Raw genomic sequence first — 12,121 nt, forward strand, 5'->3', positions numbered from 1 at the left:
GAAATTTTTACTCTGGTTTCTCAGTCTGTTACCTAGTGCCGTTTTGAATTTCCTTCAGTTTTCACTGTAAAACCAAGTTGGAGCTACTACCTCCCCATATATATGTATGGAGTGGAGTTTGCAAGTGAAAAGAAACTTTGTGTTCCCAAAAAGCTAGGTTAAGGACGGCATTCACACACAATTATCTCTCAGAATTGAGCATGTGGAGAGACGTTCGTTCATCTAGCACAAAGTGAACGTGTTGCAGGAGAAACTTTTACTCTGCTTTCTCAGTCTGTTACCCAGTGCCGGTTTGAAATTCCTGCAGTTATCACTGTAAAACACAGTTGGAGCTAGTACCTCCCCATATATATGTATGGAGTGGAGTTTGCAACTGAAAAGAAACTTTGTGTTCCCAACAAGCTAGGTAAAGTACGGCTTTCACACACACTTATCTCTCAGAACTGAGCATGTGGAGAGACGTTCGTTCATCTAGCACAAATGGAACGGGTTGCAGGTGTAACTTTTATTCTGGTTTCTCTGTCTGTTTCCTAGTGCCGGTTTGAATTTCCTGCAGTTTTCAATGTAAAACCGTTTTGGAGTTTGTACTTCTCCATATATATGTATGGAGTGGAGTTTGCAAGTGAAAAGAATCTTTGTGTTCCCAACATGCTAGGTGAAGTACGGCTTTCACACACACTTATCTCTCTGAACTGAGCATGTGGAGAGACGTTCGTTCATCTAGCACAAAGGGAACGGGTTGCAGGAGAAACTTTTACTCTGGTTAATCAGTCTGTTTCCTAGTGCCGGTTTGAAGTTCCTGCAGATTTCACTGTAAAACCGAGTTGGAGCTAGTACAACCCCATATATATGTATGGAGTGGTGTTTGCAACTGAAAAGAAACTTTGTGTTCCCAACAAGCTAGATGAAGGATGGCTTTCCCACACACTTATCTCTCAGAACTTAGCATGTGGAGAGACGTTCGTTCATCTAGCACAAAGGGAACGGTTTGCAGGAGAAACTTTTACTCTGGATTCTCAGTCTGTTTCGTAGTGCCGGTTTGAAGTTCCTGCAGTTTTCACAGTAAAACCGAGTTGGAGCTAGTACCTCCCCAAATATATGTATGGAGTGGAGTTTGCAAGTGAAAAGAAACTTTGTGTTCCCAACAAGCTAGGTGAAGTACGGCTTTCACACACAATTATCTCTCAGAACTGAGCATGTGGAGAGACTTTCGTTCATCTAGCACAAAGGGAACGGTTTGCAGGAGAAACTTTTACTCTGGTTTCTCAGTATGTTTCCTAGTGCCGGTTTGAATTTCCTGCAGTTTTCACTGTAAAACAGAGTTGGAGCTAGTACCACCGCATATACATGTATGGAGTGGTGTTTGCAATTGAAAAGAAACTTTGTGTTCCCAACAAGCTAGGTGAAGTGCGGCTTTCACACACACTTATCTCTCAGAAATGGCATGTGGAGAGACGTTCGTTCATCTTGCACAAATGGAACGGGTTGCACGAGAATCTTTTACTCTGGTTTCTCCGTCTGTTTCCTAGTGCCGGTTTGAAGTTTCTGCTGTTTTCACTGTAAAAGAGAGTTGGAGCTAGAACCTTCCCTTATATATGTATGGAGTGGAGTTTGCAAGTGAAAAGAAACTTTGTGTTCCCAACAAGCTGGGTGAAGGTCGGCTTTCACACACACTTATCTCTCAGAACTGAGCATGTGGAGAGACTTTCGTTCATCTAGCACAAAGGGAACGGGCTGCAGGAGAAACTTTTACTCTGGTTTCTCAGTATGTTTCCTAGTGCCGGTTTGAATTTCCTGCAGTTTTCACTGTAAAAACGAGTTGGAGCTTGTACTACTCTATATATATGTATGGAGTGGAGTTTGCAAGTGAAAAGAAACTTTGTGTTCCCAACAAGCTAGGTGAAGGTCGGCTTTCACACACACTTATCTCTCAGAAATCGCATGTGGAGAGACGTTCGTTCATCTTGCACAAATGGAACGGGTTGCACGAGAATATTTTACTCTGGTTTCTCCGTCTGTTTCCTAGTGCCGGTTTGAAGTTTCTGCTGTTTTCACTGTAAAAGAGAGTTGGAGCTAGAACCTTCCCATATATATGTATGGAGTGGAGTTTGCAAGTGAAAAGAAACTTTGTGTTCCCAATAAGCTAGGTGAAGTTCGGCTTTCACACACAATTATCTCTCAGAACTGAGCATGTGGAGAGACGTTCGTTCATCTAGGACTAAGGGAACGGGTTGCAGGAGAAACTTTTACCCTGATTTCTCAGTCTGTTTCCTAGTGCCGTTTTGAAGTTCCTGCAGTTTTCACTGTAAAACAGAGTTGGAGCTTGTACCTCCCCATATATATGTATGGAGTGGAGTTTGCAAGTGAAAGGAAACATTGTGTTCCCAACAAGCTAGGTGAAGGACGGCTTTCACACACACTTATCTCTCAGAACTGAGCATGTGGGGAGACGTTCGATCATCTAGCAAAAAGGGAACGGGTTGCAGGAGAAACTTTTTCTCTGGTTTCTCAGTCTGTTTCCTAGTGCCGGTTGGAAGTTCCTGCAGTTTTCACTGTAAAAACGATTTGGAGCTAGTACCTCCCCATATATATGTGTGGAGTGTAGTTGGCAAGTGAAAAGAAACTTTGTGTTCCCAACAAGCTAGGTGAAGGACGGCTTTCACACACACTTATCTCTCAGAACTGAGCATGTGGAGAGACGATCGTTCATCTAGCACAAAGGGAACGGGTTGCAGGAGAAACTTTTACTCTGGTTTCTCAGTCTGTTTCCTAGTGCCGTTTTGAAGTTCCTGCAGTTTTCACTGTAAAACCGTGTTGGAGCTAGTACCTCCCCATATATATGTATGGAGTGGAGTTTGCAAGTGAAAGGAAACTTTGTGTTCACAACAAGCTAGGTGAAGGACGGCTTTCACACACACTTATCTCTCAGAACTGAGCATGAGGAGAGACGTTCGTTCATCTATCACAAAGGGAACGGGTTGCAGGGAAATTTTACTCTGGTTTCTCAGTCTGTTTCCTAGTGCCGGGTTGAAGTTCCTGCAGTTTTCACTGTAAAACCGAGCGGGAGATAGTACCTCCCCATATATATGTGTGGAGTGTATTTGGCAAGTGAAAAGAAACTTTGTGTTCCCAACAAGCTAGGTGAAGGACGGCTTTCACACACACTTATCTCTCAGAAATGGCATGTGGAGAGACGTTCGTTCATCTTGCACAAATGGAACGGGTTGCACGAGAATCTTTTACTCTGGTTTCTCCGTCTGTTTCCTAGTGCCGGTTTGAAGTTTCTGCTGTTTTCACTGTAAAAGAGAGTTGGAGCTAGAACCTTCCCATATATATGTATGGAGTGGAGTTTGCAAGTGAAAAGAAACTTTGTGTTCCCAATAAGCTAGGTGAAGTTCGGCTTTCACACACAATTATCTCTCAGAACTGAGCATGTGGAGAGACGTTCGTTCATCTAGGACTAAGGGAACGGGTTGCAGGAGAAACTTTTACTCTGATTTCTCAGTCTGTTTCCTAGTGCCGTTTTGAAGTTCCTGCAGTTTTCACTGTAAAACAGAGTTGGAGCTAGTACCTCCCCATATATATGTATGGAGTGGAGTTTGCAACAGAAAAGAAACTTTGTGTTCCCAACAAGCTAGGTGAAGGACGGCTTTCACACACACATTTCTCTCAGAACTGAGCATGTGGAGAGACGTTCGTTCATCTAGCACAAAGTGAACGGGTTGCAGGAGAAAGTTTTACTCTGGTTTCTCAGTCTGTTTCCTAGTGCCTGTTTGAAGTTCCTGCAGTTTTCAATGTAAAACCTTTTTGGAGATTGTACCTCCACATATAAATATATGGAGTGGAGTTTGCAAGTGAAAAGAAACTTTGTGTTCCCAGCAAGCTAGGTGAAGTACGGCTTTCACACACACTTACCTCTCAGAACTGAGCATGTGGAGAGACATTCGTTCATCTAGCACAAAGGGAACGGTTTGCAGGAGAAACTATTACTCTGGTTTCTCAGTCTGTTTCCTAGTGCCGGTTTGAAGTTCCAGCAGTTTTCACAGTAAAACCGAGTTGGAGCTAGTACCTCCCCATATATATGTATGGAGTGGAGTTTGCAAGTGAAAATAAACTTTGTGTTCCCAACAAGCTAGGTGAAGTACGGCTTTCACACACACTTATCTCTCAGAACTGAACATGTGGAGAGACTTTCGTTCATCTAGCACAAAGGGAACGGGTTTCAGGAGAAACTTTTACTCTGGTTTCTCAGTATGTTTCCTAGTGCCGGTTTGAATTTCCTGCAGTTTTCACTGTAAAACCGTTTTGGAGTTTGTACCTCCCCATATATATGTATGGAGTGGAGTTTGCACGTGAAAAGAATCTTTGTGTTCCCAGCATGCTAGGTGAAGTACGGCTTTCACACACACTTTTCTCTCTGAACTGAGCATGTGGAGAGACGTTCGTTCATCTAGCACAAAGGGAACGGGTTGCAGGAGAAACTTTTACTCTGGTTAATCAGTCTGTTTCCTAGCGCCGGTTTGAAGTTCCTGCATATTTCACTGTAAAACCGAGTTGGAGCTAGTACCACCCCATATATATGTATGGAGTGGTGTTTGCAACTGAAAAGAAACTTTGTGTTCCCAACAAGCTAGATGAAGGATGGCTTTCCCACACACTTATCTCTCAGAACTTAGCATGTGGAGAGACGTTCGTTCATCTAGCACAAAGGGAACGGGTTGTAGGGGAAACTTTTACTCTGGTTTCTCAGTCTGTTTCCTAGTGCCGGTTTGAAGTTCCTGCAGTTTTCACAGTAAAACCGAGTTGGAGCTTGTACCTCCCCAAATATATGTATGGAGTGGAGTTTGCAAGTGAAAAGAAACTTTGTGTTCCCAACAAGCTAGGTTAAGTACGGCATTCACACACAATTATCTCTCAGAACTGAGCATGTGTATAGACTTTCGTTCATCTAGCACAAAGGGAACGGGTTTCAGGAGAAACTTTTACTCTGGTTTCTCAGTATGTTTCCTAGTGCCGGTTTGAATTTCCTGCAGTTTTCACTGTAAAAACGAGTTGGAACTTGTACTATCCTATATATATGTATGGAGTGGAGTTTGCAAGTGAAAAGAAACTTTGTGTTCCCAAAAAGCTAGGTGAAGGACGGCTTTCACACACACTTAACTCTCAGAACTTAGCATGTGGATAGACGTTCTTTCATCTAGCACAAAGGGAATGGGTTGCAGGAGAAACTTTTACTCTGGTTTCTCAGTCTGTTTCCTAGTACCGTTTTGAAGTTCCTGCAGTTTTCACTGTAAAACAGAGTTGGAGCTAGTACCACCGCATATACATGTATGGAGTGGTGTTTGCAATTGAAAAGAAACTTTGTGTTCCCAACAAGCTAGGTGAAGTGCGGCTTTCACACACACTTATCTCTCAGAAATGGCATGTGGAGAGACGTTCGTTCAACTTGCACAAATGTAACGGGTTGCACGAGAAACTTTTACTCTGGTTTCTCCGTCTGTTTCCTAGTGCCGGTTTGAAATTTCTGCTGTTTTCATTGTAAAAGAGAGTTGGAGCTAGAACCTTCCCATATATATGTATGGAGTGGAGTTTGCAAGTGAAAAGAAACTTTGTGTTCCCAACAAGCTAGGTGAAGGTCGGCTTTCACACACACTTATCTCTCAGAACTGAGCATGTGGGGAGACGTTCGTTCATCTAGCACAAAGGGAACGGGTTGCAGGAGAAACTTTTTATTTGGTTTCTCAGTCTGTTTCCTAGTGCCGGTTTGATGTTCCTGCAGTTTTCACTGTAAAACAGAGTTGGAGATAGAACCTCCCCATATATATGTGTGGAGTGGAGTTTGCAAGTGAAAAGAATCTTTGTGTTCCCAACAAGCTAGGTGAAGTACGGCTTTCACACACACTTATCTCTCAGAACTGAGCATGTGGAGAGACTTTCGTTCATCTAGCACAAAGGGAACGGGTTGCAGGAGAAACTCTTACTCTGGTTTCTCAGTATGTTTCCTAGTGCCGGTTTGAATTTCCTGCAGTTTTCACTGTAAAAACGAGTTGGAGCTTGTACTTCCCTATATATCTGTATGGAGTGGGGTTTGCAAGTGAAAAGAAACTTTGTGTTCCCAACAAGCTAGGTGAAGGACGGCTTTCAGACACACTTAACTCTCAGAACTTAGCATGTGGAGAGACGTTCGTTCATCTAGCACAAAGTGAACGGGTTGCAGGAGAAACTTTTACTCTGGTTTCTCAGTCTGTTTCCTAGTGCCGGTTTGAAGTTCCAGCATTTTTCACAGTAAAACCGAGTTGGAGCTAGTACCTCCCCATATATCTGTATGGAGGGGAGTTTGCAAGTGAAAAGAAACTTTGTGTTCCCAACAAGCTAGGTGAAGTACGGCTTTCACACACACTTATCTCTCAGAACTGAGCATGTGGAGAGACTTTCGTTCATCTAGCAAAAAGGGAACGGGTTGCAGGAGAAACTTTTACTCTGGTTTCTCAGTATGTTTCCTAGTGCCGGTTTGAAGTTCCTGCAGTTTTCACTGTAAAACCGTTTTGGAGTTTGTACCTCCCCATATATATGTATGGAGTGGAGTTTGCACGTGAAAAGAATCTTTGTGTTCCCAGCATGCTAGGTGAAGTACGGATTTCACACACACTTTTCTCTCTGAACTGAGCATGTGGAGAGACGTTCGTTCATCTAGCACAAAGGGAACGGGTTGCAGGAGAAACTTTTACTCTGGTTAATCAGTCTGTTTCCTAGCGCCGGTTTGAAGTTCCTGCAGATTTCACTGTAAAACCGAGTTGGAGCTAGTACCACCCCATATATATGTATGGAGTGGTGTTTGCAACTGAAAAGAAACTTTGTGTTCCCAACAAGCTAGATGAAGAATGGCTTTCCCACACACTTATCTCTCAGAACTTAGCATGTGGAGAGACGTTCGTTCATCTAGCACAAAGGGAACGGGTTGTAGGGGAAACTTTTACTCTGGTTTCTCAGTCTGTTTCCTAGTGCCGGTTTGAAGTTCCTGCAGTTTTCACAGTAAAACCGAGTTGGAGCTAGTACCTCCCCAAATATATGTATGGAGTGGAGTTTGCAAGTGAAAAGAAACTTTGTGTTCCCAACAAGCTAGGTTAAGTACGGCTTTCACACACAATTATCTCTCAGAACTGAGCATGTGTAGAGACTTTCGTTCATCTAGCACAAAGGGAACGGGTTGCAGGAGAAACTTTTACTCTGGTTTCTCAGTATGTTTCCTAGTGCCGGTTTGAATTTCCTGCAGTTTTCACTGTAAAAACGAGTTGGAACTTATACTACCCTATATATATGTATGGAGTGGAGTTTGCAAGTGAAAAGAAACTTTGTGTTCCCAATAAGCTAGGTGAAGGACGGCTTTCACACACACTTAACTCTCAGAACTTAGCATGTGGATAGACGTTCTTTCATCTAACACAAAGGGAATGGGTTGCAGGAGAAACTTTTACTCTGGTTTCTCAGTCTGTTTCCTAGTACCGTTTTGAAGTTCCTGCAGTTTTCACTGTAAAACAGAGTTGGAGCTAGTACCACCGCATATACATGTATGGAGTGGTGTTTGCAATTGAAAAGAAACTTTGTGTTCCCAACAAGCTAGGTGAAGTGCGGCTTTCACACACACTTATCTCTCAGAAATGGCATGTGGAGAGACGTTCGTTCATCTTGCACAAATGGAAAGGGTTGCACGAGAATCTTTTACTCTGGTTTCTCCGTCTTTTTCCTAGTGCCGGTTTGAAATTTCTGCTGTTTTCACTGTAAAAGAGAGTTGGAGCTAGAACCTTCCCATATATATGTATGGAGTGGAGTTTGCAAGTGAAAAGAAACTTTGTGTTCCCAACATGCTAGGTGAAGGTCGGCTTTCACACACAATTATCTCTCAGAACTGAGCATGTGGAGAGACGTTCGTTCATCTAACACTAAGGGAACGGGTTGCAGGAGAAACTTTTACTCTGGTTTCTCAGTCTGTTTCCTAGTGCCGGTTTGAATTTCCTGCAGTTTTCACTGTAAAAACGAGTTGGAGCTTGTACTTCCCTATATATATGTATGGAGTGGAGTTTGCAAGTGAAAAGAAACTTTGTGTTCCCAACAAGCTAGGTGAAGGACGGCTTTCAGACACACTTAACTCTCAGAACATAGCATGTGGAGAGACGTTCGTTCATCTAACACAAAGTGAACGGGTTGCAGGAGAAACTTTTACTCTGGTTTCTCAGTCTGTTTTCTAGTGCCGGTTTGAAATTCCTGCAGTTTTCACTGTAAAACCCAGTTGGAGCTAGTACCTCCCCATATATCTGTATGGAGTGGAGTTGGCAACTGAAAAGAAACTTTGTGTTCCCAACAAGCTAGGTAAAGTACGGCTTTCACACACACTTATCTCTCAGAACTGAGCATGTGGAGAGACGTTCGTTCATCTAGCACAAATGGAACGGGTTGCAGGAGAAACTTTTATTCTGGATTCTCTGTCTGTTTCATAGAGCCGGTTTGAAGTTCCTGCAGTTTTCAATGTAAAACCGTTTTGGAGTTTGTACCTCCCCATATATATATATGGAGTGGAGTTTGCAAGTGAAAAGAATCTTTGTGTTCCCAGCATGCTAGGTGAAGTACGGCTTTCACACACACTTATCTCTCAGAACTGAGAATGTGGAGAGGCGTTCGTTCATCTAGCACAAAGGGAACGGGTTGCAGGAGAAACTTTTACTCTGGTTAATCAGTCTGTTTCCTAGTGCCGGTTTGAAGTTCCTGCAGTTTTCACTGTAAAACCGAGTTGGAGCTAGTACAACCCCATATATATGTATGGAGTGGTGTTTGCAACTGAAAAGAAACTTTGTGTTCCCAACAAGCTAGATGAAGGATGGCTTTCCCACACACTTATCTCTCAGAACTTAGCATGTGGAGAGACGGTCGTTCATCTAGCAAAAAGGGAACGGGTTTTAGGTGAAACTTTTACTCTGGTTTCTCAGTCTGGTTCCTAGTGCCGGTTTGAAGTTCCTGCAGGTTTCACTGTAAAACCGATTTGGAGCTTGTACCTCCCCATATATATGTATGGAGTGGAGTTTGCAAGTGAAAAAAACTTTGTGTTCCCAAAAAGCTAGGTGAAGGACGGCTTTCCCACACACTTATTTCTCAGAAATGAGCATGTGAAGAGACGTTCGTTCATCTAGCACAAAGGGAACGGGTTGCAGGGGAAACATTTTCTCGGGTTTCTCAGTCTGTTTCCTAGTGACGGTTGGAAGTTCCTGCATTTTTCACTGTAAAACAGTGTTGGAGCTAGTACCTCCCCATATATATGTATGCAGTGGAGTTTGCAACTGAAAAGAAACTTTGTGTTCCCAACAAGCTAGGTGAAGGACGGCTTTAACACACACATTTCTCTCAGAACTGAGCATGTGGAGAGACGTTCGTTCATCTAGCACAAAGTGAACGGGTTGCAGGAGAAACTTTTTCTCTGGTTTCTCAGTCTTTTTCTTAGTGCCGGTTTGAAGTTCCTGTAGTTTTCACTGTAAAAGTGAGTTGGAGCTTGTACCTCCCTATATATATGTATGGAGTGGAGATTGCAACTGAAAAGAAACTTTGTGTTCCCAACAAGCTAGGTGAAGGACGGCTTTCACACACACTTATATCTCAGAACTGAGCATGTGGAGAGACGTTCGTTCATCTAGAACAAAATGGAACGGGTTGCAGGAGAATCTTTTATTCTGGTTTCTCTGTCTGTTTCCTAGTGCCGGTTTGAAGTTCCTGCAGTTTTCAATGTAAAAACGTTTTGGAGTTTGTACCTCCCCATATAAATGTATGGAGTGGAGTTTGCAAGTGAAAAGAAACTTTGTGTTCCCAGCAAGCTAGGTGAAGTACGGCTTTCACACACACTTACCTCTCAGAACAGAGCATGTGGAGAGACATTCGTTCATCTAGCACAAAGGGAACGGTTTGCAGGAGAAACTATTACTCTGGTTTCTCAGTCTGTTTCCTAGTGCCGGTTTGAAGTTCCCGCAGTTTTCACAGTAAAACCGATTTGGAGCTAGTACCTCCCCATATATATGTATGGAGTGGAGTTTGCAAGTGAAAAGAATCTTTGTGTTCCCAACAAGCTAGGTGAAGTACGGCTTTCACACACACTTATCTCTCAGAACTGAGCATGTGGAGAGACATTCGTTCATCTAGCACAAAGGGAACGGGTTGCAGGAGAAACTTTTACTCTGGTTTCTCAGTATGTTTCCTAGTGCCGGTTTGAATTTCCTGCAGTTTTCACTGTAAAAACTAGTTGGAGCTTGTACTTCCCTATATATATGTATGGAGTGGAGTTTGCAAGTGAAAAGAAATTTTGTGTTCCCAACAAGCTAGGTGAAGGACGGCTTTCACACACACTTAACTCTCAGAATTTAGCATGTGGAGAGACGTTCGTTCATCTAGCACAAAGGGAATGGTTTGCAGGAGAAATTTTTACTCTGGTTTCTCAGTCTGTTTCCTAGTGCCGTTTTGAAGTACCTGCAGTTTTCACTGTAAAACCGATTTGGAGCTTGTACCACCCCATATATATGTATGGAGTGGAGTTAGCAAGTGAAAAGAAACTTTGTGTTCCCAACAAGCTAGGTTAAGGACGGCTTTCACAAACAATTATCTCTCAGAACTGAGCATGTGGAGAGACGTTCGTTCATCTAGCACAAAGTGAACGGGTTGCAGGAGAAACTTTTACTCTGGTTTCTCAGTCTGTTTCCTAGTGCCGGTTAGAAATTCCTGCAGTTTTCACTTTAAAACCGAGTTGGAGCTAGTACTTCCCCATATATATGTATGGAGTGGAGTTTGCATCTGAAAAGAAACTTTTTGTTCCCAACAAGCTAGTTGAAGGACGGCTTTCCCACACACTTATCTCTCAGAATTGAGCATGTGGACAGACGATCGTTCATCTAGCACAAAGGGAACGGTTTGCAGGAGAAACTTTTACTCTTGTTTCTCAGTCTGTTTCTTAGTGCCGGTTTGAATTTCCTGCAGTTTTCACTGTAAAGCCGAGTTCGAGCTTGTACCTCCCCATATATATGTAAGGAGTGTAGTTTGCAAGTGAAAAGAAACTTTGTGTTCCCAACAAGCTAGGTGAAGGACGGCATTCACACACACTTATCTCTCAGAAATGAGCATGTGGAGAGACGATCGTTCATCTAGAATAAATGGAACGGTTTGCAGGAGAAACATTTTCTCCCATTTCTCAGTCTGTTTCCTAGTGCCGGTTTTAAGTTCCTGCAGTTTTCACTGTAAAACAGAGTTGGAGCTAGTACCTCCCCATATATATGTATGGACTGGTGTTTGCAACTGAAAAGAAACTTTGTGTTCCCAACAAGCTAGATGAAGGAAGGCTTTCCCACACAATTATCTCTCAGAACTGAGCATGTGGAGAGACGTTAGTTCAACTAGCACAAAGGGAACGGGTTGCAGGGAAACTTTTACTCTGGTTTCTCAGTCTGTTTCCTAGTGCCGGGTTGAAATTCCAGAAGTTTTCACTGTAAAACCGATTTGGTGCTTGTACCTCCCAATATATATGTATGGATTGGAGTTTGCAAGTGAAAAAAACTTTGTGTTCCCAACAAGCTAGGTTAAGGACGGCTTTCCCACACACTTATCTCTTAGAACTGAGCATATGGAGAGACGTTCGTTCACCTAGCACCAAGGGAACGGGTTGCAGGAGAAACTTTTACTCTTGTTTCTCAGTCTGTTTCCTAGTGCCGGTTTGAAGTTCCTGCAGTTGTCACTGTAAAACCGAGTTGGAGCTAGTACCTCCCCATATATATGTATGGAGTGGAGTTTGCAAGTGAAAAGAGACTTTGTGTTCCCAACAAGCTAGGTGAAGGACGGCTTTCACACACACTAATCCCTCAGAACTGAGCATGTGGAGAGACGTTCGTTCATTTAGCAGAAAGGGAACGGGTTGCAGGAGAAACTTTTACTCTGGTTAATCAGTCTGTTTCCTAGTGCCGGTTTGAAGTTCCTGCAGTTTTCACTGTAAAACCGTGTTGGAGCTAGTACCCCCCAATATATATTTATGGAGTGGAGTTTGCAAGTGAAAAAAACTTTGTGTTCCCAACAAGCTAGGTTAAGGACGGCTTTCCCACAC

This window comes from Camelus dromedarius, unplaced genomic scaffold (assembly GCF_036321535.1).
Source record: "Camelus dromedarius isolate mCamDro1 unplaced genomic scaffold, mCamDro1.pat HAP1_SCAFFOLD_180, whole genome shotgun sequence".
Taxonomy (NCBI): Eukaryota; Metazoa; Chordata; class Mammalia; order Artiodactyla; family Camelidae; genus Camelus; species Camelus dromedarius.